The sequence below is a fragment of the Ursus arctos genome, unplaced genomic scaffold, assembly GCF_023065955.2.
Source record: "Ursus arctos isolate Adak ecotype North America unplaced genomic scaffold, UrsArc2.0 scaffold_27, whole genome shotgun sequence".
NCBI lineage: Eukaryota > Metazoa > Chordata > Mammalia > Carnivora > Ursidae > Ursus > Ursus arctos.
In genome coordinates this window covers 34,934,875-34,943,628 of record NW_026622952.1, presented here as the reverse complement: position 1 = coordinate 34,943,628, position 8,754 = coordinate 34,934,875, and positions in this window count along the sequence as shown.

Here is an 8,754-nt window from a genome sequence, read left to right as displayed (position 1 = left end):
CCCCCACCACCCAGCCAATCCATCCACCAGCCTGCTCAGCTCTCCCTCTGAAATGTTTTCCAAATCCATATGCGTCTCCCTCCGTGTCACTGTTTCCAACCATGGACCACCATCATTTCTCACACAAACGACAACAGCTGACTTCAGATTGGCTTCCCTGACTCGGTTTGTCTATTCTCACCCCTCGCTCTTGGCTAATTCAGTTGCTACATGGCAAGAGATTTTTCCAAAACGCGAGTCTAATTGTGCTAGTTCACTGCTAAGGTACGCAGTGGCTCCCTATTGCCCTAAGGATAAAGCCCAAACTCCTTAAACCTTGAACACAAGGCCCTTGGTCTGCCCAATGCTTAGCCTCCCAGCATTTAAAATGCCAGCCCAGCGGAGCTTCTCTCTGTTGCCCTTGCCTTGTCCTGCCTCTCCTCCTGCCCTGCACTTGGCTACCTTCTTCTCCTTCCCTGTGCACTGCACGCACTCCTGGTTCCAGTCTTTGTTTAGATACTGTCTGCTTCAGAAAGCCCCCCTGAACCCAATCATTTCTTCCAGACTCAAAAGTTGTTTTTTTTTTTTTCTAAACACCGATGGCCAAGAAACCCTTGTCATGTTTTATTGTCCCTATTGGCTTGAAAGCTCTCTGACCGTCAGGATCACATCTATTTTTTGCTCGACGCTACAGTCCTAAACACAGTGCTTGGGCTATAAGAAGCTTTCAAAAACATTCACTTGAATGAAGGAATGATCAAATGAATTCCCAATGCAGCCCAGAGCTGTTTGGAACTTAGACACTAGATTTGGTCAGTGTTCCAAATTTGATCAGACTTGGGGGGGATACTGACAAGGCATTAAATCATATTAACCAAAATTCCAATTTATTCATTTCAATAAGAAATATAACTGACAAGTGGGCCCAGAGTACACGTAGATCTTACTTCCTCTGTTGATCTGGGAGAATGAATCACAGAATATTTTTTGACAAGCATAGATTCAGAGGCAGGGAAATTATGATTCCAATGTTTAATAATGTAAGGGTTTAATTCCTGGTTCCTTCATATTCGTAACTGATCAGTACACCTGCCAGGTCAAGACTCTGCATCCTGTCCACGGACTTCACTGCCAACACCAGCCTTTCTGACCGCTGTTTTCTGGGCCTCTCTACTAAGGAACATCCCCCCCATTACAATGACACATTGTTTAGATACGCAAACCAATACATCTTCTACTGTATTAGTAGAGTCTTTAACCAGCCCAAGAGTCATCGAAGAGATTTGCATATCTCTATGCCGGTCCCTTGGAAGTTTTTATTTTCCCTCATTTGCTATTCCCCTCATTTCCAAGACCTTGGTGGTGACAAGCCCCAAGTAACATTTTCCACTTGGGCATTCTGAAACGGTACCAGGGACTGGTGGAGCGTCAGACGGCATTAGGTAATTTACTAGGTCATTGACTTGTTTGAAATTGAGGGCTTCTTGGCAATGATGTTTGAAAAGAGAAAAACGTTGAGTCTAGGAAACAAAGCAAGCATTAGAAGAACTTTTGAGGGTTAAACCGACCAGGCGGCTGAGACCAAATACAAGGAAGACAGGTTGGTGGCAAAGTGCCAGCTCTCTGAAGCTAGAGGATGGTCATTTTATTTAATTTTTTTAAAGCTTTTATTTATTTATTTGAGAGAGAGCGCAGGAGTGGGGGAGAAGGACAGAAGGAGAGAGAGAGAGGGACAAGCAGACTCCTCACTGAGCCAGGAGCCTGATTCGGGGTTCGATCCCAGGACCCTGAGATCATGACCTGAGCTGAAGTCGGATGCTTAACCGACTGAGCCACCCAGGTGCCCTAGGATGTTCACCTTAAAACAAAAAACTCGTGCTTTGTAAAACTTCATACGTAAATACTTTGTTGTTTGTGTTTCCTATAATTTTTTTCTTCTTATTTTCCCTTAACATATGCAAGTTCTTCTTGTAACCACTGAACAGTCTCTTTGCGGTACTTATGACTACCAATAAGTATCTTTTCTATTTATATGCTCATTGTATCTTCTCCCACAAAAACAATGGCTCCAGTAGGGAGAGACTCTGCTTCATTCACCTCTGGACCTAGTACTTAGGACCTGGGACCGGGACCTAGGACAGGATCCAGCACAGCAAACGTGCTGAAGTAATTATCATCAAATGAAGGAATGAATGCCCTGGGGAGCCCAAGAGAGATTATTTTGGCCAAGGTTGCGGCAGAGTTCAAAAGTGGCATGGCGCATCCCCGTGGTCCAGATTGGGAGACACAGAGGCAACAAGATGGCGAGAATCCACTGGGAAAGTGAAGCTCCCGAAGGAAAGAGCAGACAAGTTACAGAAACAGCTTGGCCCAGACCAGCGCTCATCTTCCAGGGCCCCGCTGGGCTGAAGCTTGAGATGGGCTCCCTTACAAGTACCCCTGTGGCCAAATACGTAGGAATAGACACCTAAGCCACACCGGGCAGCAAACACCACGGAAGCGTTCGGTATTCAAAAATTTTTAACTTATTTATCATAACAATGACATAAATAATTGACTTTTTAATCCACAAATAAACCAAAATAGAACAAAGGAGAAGAAAATTCGAAAAAGTGATAAGGTAGGTCATGGCTCTGCTAACCTGACTTTCCGAAAGTCCATTTTCAACCACTCTTTTACTCCATTTTCGGCTTTAAAAAACCAAACCAAATAACCCACTAAGTCCCTCTTAATGACTTCCTGTTAATATGGCTATATCAGGAGGTTATATGGATTAAAGCACTTGAACTCCCTGTCAGAAGATCTCTCAGAATTATCTTGGCACATTATGCTCTTGTCTCTTGACAAGAGAGGCCATCTGTTTTTGAAATTTTCATCGAAGACCCTGCCTTAGCTGCTCAGGGTCCCAGAACCAGCTTTTCTCACAGTTTGATACAGAAAAGAAGTTCATCTCCTAAAGAACTAGTGATTTTTTCAATGTCAAATAACAAAAGACACACAAATCTTCATCCTTCCTTGGCTGCCATGAAGCTCAGAGCTAAACTTGGGCTCAATTTACATTGTCCTTAGCCTAGACCCCGGCCCAGGAATCTCTAAGTTAGAAGTAGTCAGACCACGTGTTTGTATGCCCGTAACCGACATACTAGAACCATCGAAGTGTGTGAGCGATGAGTATTTCAGTCATGCCATTGCCTTTGTCCCAGTAGGATGGTTCCAGTCCGCAGCTGTTTTGTTTTCCACGGTCTCTTAGGGAAGGTTGTTAGTGGCCATCCCTTCTGTTTATACAAGTCAGCACAGAAGAAGGTATGTATGGGACACTGTGCCTTATAATTATATTTAAAAACAAGCTACATCACTTATTTACCGTTATACTTATACATGCTTTGTAAAGATACGAAGAACAATGGTAGCGGGTGAAAAACATCTCGGTTGGATGTCATTCTCTTATTCATACATGATTATGTTAGGTTCCAAAACACAAAAAGTTCACATTCAGGAAGGTAACCCTTCAACAGGCTGGAGGCTAACCTGTAAAATTACCTCCCTCCTTCACCACATGATTCTTAATAAACTATCTACATTTTAATCATTCTTTATGTGGCTTGATTGCAAATTCTTGGAATCTTTTCAAGTAGGCTGGCTTTTAAAAATGCATGAATTTTGAAACAAAACTAACCCCACATGTAGCATATATCAATTTTGCAAAAGTTTATTCACAGATTTGAGTTGCGGTCCTTTGGTATTCGAGAAGTTTTTGTGGTAGACAGCTCCACGGCTTACTGATCATTACACTAGAGATTTATTTCTGTACTTATCAAATACCTACTGTTTCCTCCAGTTCTGATTAGACTCAGACATGAAAAACAAAGTCAAAGGAATAGAATATAGTTTCCTTCTCCTGAGCAATTACAATCTGCAGTGACTGAGGAGTTGTAACCTACCTACCTGAGGTGGGGGAGGGGAGGTTTTCAAAGCAAAACAAATTATGTAAGTTGAGGTTTGGTTAGACTTGGAAGATTCTGTGGACTTCAGATTTGACTTTAAAGAAAAGTGTAAGATTTCCAAGAAGGGAAATAAGGAAAGAATCCTTGTCGTAGGCAGAGGAAGAGCATAAAGAAAGTTTACATAAAGGAAATCAATAGTGTGATGGGGGTGTGTTTACTCCAGGAAGTAGGGGGGCTGGGAGTTAAAAAGGTTCAGGGAATGACAGTGGAGCTGGGGAGTCTGGAGTTAGTCTCTCCATCTGGTATATCCTCAGGAGCCATGGTAAACTCTTGTTCAGAGCCGAGATCCTAGAACGGGTGCTCCAGAAAGAATCCAGTTGTGGACACAAGAGGTTTTGTAATGACCAGATAGGAACAGGGTATGAAGGTTTTCATCAGCAACAAAAAATCTCTAACTTCTATAGAAAACAGGCTTAGAACAGCCGAATGGAGAAGAAGAGGAAAAGAGGGTTAAATGATAACTTTGAGTTCAACAGAGCATAGTTCCCAAAAGACTAAACTGTCTAGCGTGGCATGAATGACACGGTAGGGCTCGGGAAGGGTTAGTATTGTTACTGTGGTCATCGCTGGAACGTGATTTTGCATTACGTTTTAATAGAAATAGAAATCGAGGAAACCTTACATTTGTGTGTATCCTGTTTCGTTGTATCTTTACAGCAACCTTGAAATGAAGATATTAAATCCCAGTTTTTTGTGGTTGAAGATACAGGCTCAGCATGGCTAGGAAATACACAGCTAATAAATGGTGGAGGCTAGATCGGAACCCAGGTTTGTCTGGCTCCAACATCCATGCTTTCTCTACTCTTGTCTCTGAATTGGGAAACAAAAGCCCTGCCAGGGGCTAGAAGAGCAAATGCATAATTGAGAAACAATGAATGTTATAAACCTACCTCAAGACAAGTGTCCGTGAGAAAGGAGAACGTTCAACCCTGTAGTGCAGAAAGAAAGGAAGTCTCGGAAGCCGACCTGGGAGTGGCTTTAGCTCTGTATAGCGGAACCATCTATGACTCTGGCTGATACACACCACCAAGTGGTTTCCTTTAAACACACTTGGTGCTGTTTCCCTCTTCTTTCCACATTTGCCCAGATTTCCAGGTACCTTGCTGAAGCCGAGTGAGTACTCTTGTGCTGAGGGACAGAAGGGGCATTGTGCTTCGTAGATGAAGACACCAGTGACCTTATTTATACCTGACCCCTTGTGGACCGTATCAGCATTAGCCCCTTCCTGCATGTAGCTAATGAGTCTATCACACTTGGATGACGTTTCTGCACGTGTACAACTAAGACAAGAATTCATAAAAGAAATACCACCCGTGAGGCTGCTGGATGACCAGCCTGATTTACTTCCGGTGGCACCTCTCCTTTAAAAGTTCAATGAGGACGCCTGGGTGGCTCGTTGGTTAAGTGTCGGCCTGGGGCTCAGGTCATGATCCCGGGGTCCTGGGATCAAGCCCCACATGGAGTTCCTTGCTCAGTGGGGAGTCTGCTTCTCCCTCACCCTCTGCCCTTCCCCCTGCTCATGCTCTCTCTCTCTGAAATAAATAAATAACATTTAAATAAAATAAAAAAATAAAAGTTCAACAAAGAGGAGTCCAGATTACTTAGCAGTTTAGATCTCTTGCTGTGTCCCTACTTCCTGATAGCCTTCTCTGTTCAAATTATCCTCTTTAAAGTTTCTTCTTAGAAGGGTAATAGGTCAGTTCCATTCACGTATTACTGGTCAAAGCAGTCCCATGGCCGCCTCTGATGTCAAAGGTGTGTGGAAGTATAATCCTTTACAGGAAAGGCACCAAATAATTAGGAATAATAATATACCCTACTACATGGGGTGTGGATATTTGCTCATTTACTTATGTAACTGGAGATTCTACTCCTGCCAATAATCAAAGAGAATGTTTTCCTCTTCAATAAATTCCCTGTTACTTCTATTAGTATTGGACCTAATGGCTTATATTAAAGAGTATGTTTCAATTTAAGAATTTCAATTGACTTCTGCATATAGTCAGCTTTGTTGCAATAACAAACAACTACAAAAAAATCTCAGGGTCTTATAATAAAAATCATTTTTATGTCTTTATTCATATTGCAGGTGGGTCTGTACAGTCAGCTTCAGGCTGTGGCTCTGTTCCTGGGCGGTGGGTCGGTGGCAAGTCTGTTCTCCCTGTTTTCTCAAGCTGGGATCTCAGCTAAGGGAGCAACTCTGATCTGGAACAGGCTATCCTGCGGCGGAGAGCAGAAACAGGAGTCTGTGATGAAGCAGACGGTCCCATTCAAAGCTCCTGCTCTCGTGGTATAAGTCACATCTGCTCATATGTCACGGGCCCCACCCGACAGAGCAGGGTGTGGAGGACACCCTGCCCCTGCTTATGGGGCACTCCCGTGAAGTCACATGCAACGAACAGGAATATCTGATCCTCTGTTATAGAAAGAAGCAGTGAGCAGTTGCAAACAATGAAACAATCGACCACAAAATCTTTTGGAGGTTTTCCACTGCGCTTTGTCAGAAGGACTGTTGCCACATGACTTAATCTAGTACTTCCGTCATCGCATTCTTGGATCCATCCTCAAGCACCTTCCCCAACATTGGTGCCAGCCACGGCCTCAATTTCAATAATATCGTGTCCTGGAATTTTAGGGTTTTTTTTCTTTCCTTCCCATTCCTTTCTCTGTTGTTCTTTACCCTTTCCAGAAACTAGGGAATAAGACCAAAGACTAAACACTAAGTATTTATTCAGCAAACGGTTACTGAACACCTGTTATATGACAAGTACTGTAGCTATAATAACAAAAAACCGTCTACCCATCTGAGTAAGCTTCTGTCTGGTGGAGGAAACTAATATGCACACACACACACACACACACACACGCACACACAAATATGGTCAATACCCTAAGAGTGGTTATATAAATAGAAGGGTATTTATACTACAAAGTGCTAGGGGAGGCATTCAAGAAGCAAAGTCAAATTCTTCCATTTTTCTCTCCTGGGAAAGTTGCAGAGTTGACATCGAATACAGAAGAAAGGGTGGGTCTCAAAGATCCCCAAGCAGAAGAACAGTTTATTCCAATTTGTTTTACGATGATAAACCCCAACTCTGGTGACAGCGTAGGGTGGACAAGATGAGAGAAGTAAGGAAAGCAGCTGGGGATTGCAAATGGCCCAGTGACGAGGGATGGCGCCACGATGAGAGCAGGAAGGAAAGGGAGTGTTTAAGACACTCAAAAGGCAGAATTGACAAAACTTCGCAATTGCTTCTATGTGGGAGATGAAGGTGAAATGGCGCCAAACATTTCCCCTCTAACATCCTTCTGGACAAGCTAGACAGGGCTAACCTTGGGTTCACATGCAAACAAGGTGTCTGGTGTTCTCGGTGTATGGCTAGCCCTTGTTGGTAGGAGTGAGGTTTCATGGCCCTCACTACCTAGGTGATGCTCAACACCTTAGGCTCCCTGTAGTGGCCGCTGAGCGTCTTTCCTGGTCCGCAGCCTTGCTCTGGGAACATGCCCTCATCCCAGGCATAAGGTATACGCCTACCCCAGAGTAGCCAATCACAGCGCCGGCCTCCAGCTCCAGCTCCAGCGATTGGTCCAAGGAGCAGCCACGTGACTGAAAGAGACGCCCTTTCCTTTCTAGTTTCAAGCACAGCGCAGGAAAAGGGGTGGGGCCAGAGCTGCCCGTGATCCTGATTCTGAGACCAGGGGAAACCATACTGAGAGAGTTAGGACAAGCACAGGAGGTCTCGGTGTTGTTCGAGCCCTGGTTCCAGTCAGCTTACGCTTATCGCTCAACGGGGCATAAGGGACTGTGTCTGCTCAGCGGGTTATCAGGAGATGTGGAGTTAACGTACATAAAGCACTTCACGTGGTAGTGCATCGAATTCCTCCCACCTGTCCTTCTGATCTCTGGCTTCTTGTCTCCAGGGTCTCAGGCCCAGCTATGACCGCAGCCATCAGCTCTGTGTGGGCTCCGCCGACCTCACACAGGCACAAACGCCGTAGACACATTCCTCCCGCTTTCTCCCCTGCGTGTGTCCCAGGAAGTCATTGTCCAGCATCTCAGAAGATGGTCTCTGGGATCGAGTCTGATATCAAGTACTGGCCAGCTGGACCCTCACAATGGCTGCCCCCTTTCCCTGCCCCACTCCTTGACCTCGTTCCTGTTCCCTGGGGCTGTACTCCCGAGAAAGTAGTAGCACACAAGCTGAGGTGTTCTAGGCTGGGTATTTGTGTGCCCCCAAGATCCATGCGTTGAAGCCCTAACTCTAGTGTGGAGGTATTCAGAGATGCGCCACCTAAGAAGGTAAGCAAGGTTACACGAGGCCATAAAGGTGAGGCCCTGATCCCACGGGATGAGTGTCCTTATAAGAGACACCAGAGAGCTTGCTTTCTCCCTCTCTGCAGAGCGCATGCTCCACGAAAGGCCGTGTGAGACACAGCAAGATGGTGGCCGCCTACCGGCCAAGAGAAGAAACATGCTTTGCTGGCACCTGGATCCTGAACTTCTGGCCTCCCGAACTGTGAGAAATAAATGTCTACTGTTGAAGCCACCCAGCCTGTGGCATTTCATTGTGGCAGCCCTAGCAGGCTAATACAGACCGGCATCTAGCATATAGTTGGCATTCAATCAGTGATAGCTGTCATTGTAATGTCCACTGCACACTACAGCCTCACCTTCATCAGTGCTTTAGGACTTTAGAATCCCTCCAATTCTGCGAAAGTCAAGGCTTGTAGTACTCATATTCCTTTCCCCCTCACCTTCCCCTCCTTCCCT